We start from the raw sequence: 1,777 nt of genomic DNA, 5'->3' as shown, positions 1-1,777 counted from the left end.
CCGCGATTCTCCTATCAAACCGGTACATAGAAAAAAGCCGCGCAAAATATCGCCTCCTGCACGTGGTCCGCACGCACAAGGGGGCCGACGACAAGTCCTACCGCTGCGTGTACCAAGAGCAGGACGCCGAAGGCAACACCGGCGTCAATCTCTCCAAAGACCTCATGGCAATCGCAGGCGAAGCGCTGAAATCGAACATAACGACTCTCGGGCCGTTAGTCCTTCCAGCTTCAGAACAGTTGCTGTTTTTATTAACTCTCATAGGGAGAAAGCTCACCAACTATAAATGGAAACCGTACATTCCTGATTTCAAGCAGGCGTTCGAGCATTTCTGCATACACGCCGGAGGCAGAGCGGTGATCGACGAGCTTCAGAAGAGCCTGCAGCTGTCGGCGGAGCACGTGGAGGCGTCGAGGATGGCGCTGCATCGGTTCGGGAACACGTCGAGTAGCTCGCTCTGGTACGAGCTCAACTATATCGAGGCCAAAGGGAGGATGAAGAAGGGGGATAGAGTTTGGCAAATTGGGTTCGGGAGTGGGTTTAAGTGCAATAGTGCAGTTTGGAAGTGCATGAGGACGATCGAGACGCCGGTAGATGGGCCTTGGGCTGACTGTGTTCATCGGTACCCGGTTGAGATTCCGGATATTGTCAAGCTCTGAAGAGAAGTGATAACTACACTATACTCTTCTAAAAACTCTGTTAAACTACTCTCAAACTGCGGCACTAAAGTTGCCGGCCGGTCCTCAGCGACTCATCAACTTTGGAAGCAATCTAAATAAGGACCCCACACTATGTGAATACTCGTGTAGAAATGGTTTGAAGAGTATAGTTTAGTTAGAATTATCCTTGAAGAAATCAGCTAGTAAATAATTTGCGGTGTGTGATTGATTATGTGTGCATCAATAGGCCGTGCTGCTAAATGTCATGATAATTATTTATTTTACATGTTCATACGCGTTATATGAATAGTGTTTAAATCTTTCAGTTGTATTTTTGGGTTATATATTTTTACGTGGACGAACCTTTGTGACTTGTGAGTGTCACTGTTGAGGTCGGAGGATGGGCATTGCGCCCCATAGTGGTTGAGCATAACTGGGTACAAGTGTACAACGCAATTGTTGTGTTGGGCCGAGTAGTAATACATAAATAGTACTTTTTTGTTCTTACGAAAAAACTTTTTGGCACGCGCCTTAGCGCGCCTCAACTCGCGCAGGTCTGTTTATCTACCTGTTGGTTGACCTTCGAAAAAGTGATCCTAAGACTGGTTCAAAACTTGACCATCTCTCTCTATTGCTATATGGTGTGTTTGGGAGTTTACTTAGGGAAGGGAAGGAAGGGGAAGGAAGGTGAATTTTTCCCCTTCCTTCCCTTCCCCTCCATTACACCCCAATTTGGGGTGTAAGAATTTGGGCCAAATTTCCCCTCCATTCCCCTCCTCTACCCTACAAAATGAAACTCCCAAACAAGGTTAAAATGAAATTTCTCTTCCCTTCCCCCTCTCTACCCTCCATCCAAACAGGCCAATAGAGTGGTGTTAGGGGCACAGTCCAAACCACACCTCCAACCACACCTCCCCTCTCATTCGTTATAGTACTCCGGGCCCCACATGAGTTTTTAAATTTTAAAAACTCATGTAGGGCCCAGAGTACTGTAGCGAATGAGAGGGGGAGGTGTGGTTGGAGGTGTGACTTGGGGTGTGCCCCTAACATTTCTAATTGCTATATCCTCGTTAGGATATCAATCCTTGATCAATTTGTGAGTAGTTAACAGACACAAT

At 46.8% G+C, this 1,777-nt stretch overlaps 1 pseudogene; it reads left to right on the top strand.

The window, feature by feature from the left end:
* Nucleotides 1-979, top strand: part of LOC109845142 — a 3,489-nt pseudogene extending 2,510 nt beyond the window's left edge.

This window comes from Asparagus officinalis, chromosome 6 (genome assembly GCF_001876935.1).
Source record: "Asparagus officinalis chromosome 6, Aspof.V1, whole genome shotgun sequence".
NCBI lineage: Eukaryota > Viridiplantae > Streptophyta > Magnoliopsida > Asparagales > Asparagaceae > Asparagus > Asparagus officinalis.
The sequence above is the reverse complement of the archived record's forward strand: the minus strand, read 5'-3'. Positions and strand labels throughout refer to the sequence as shown.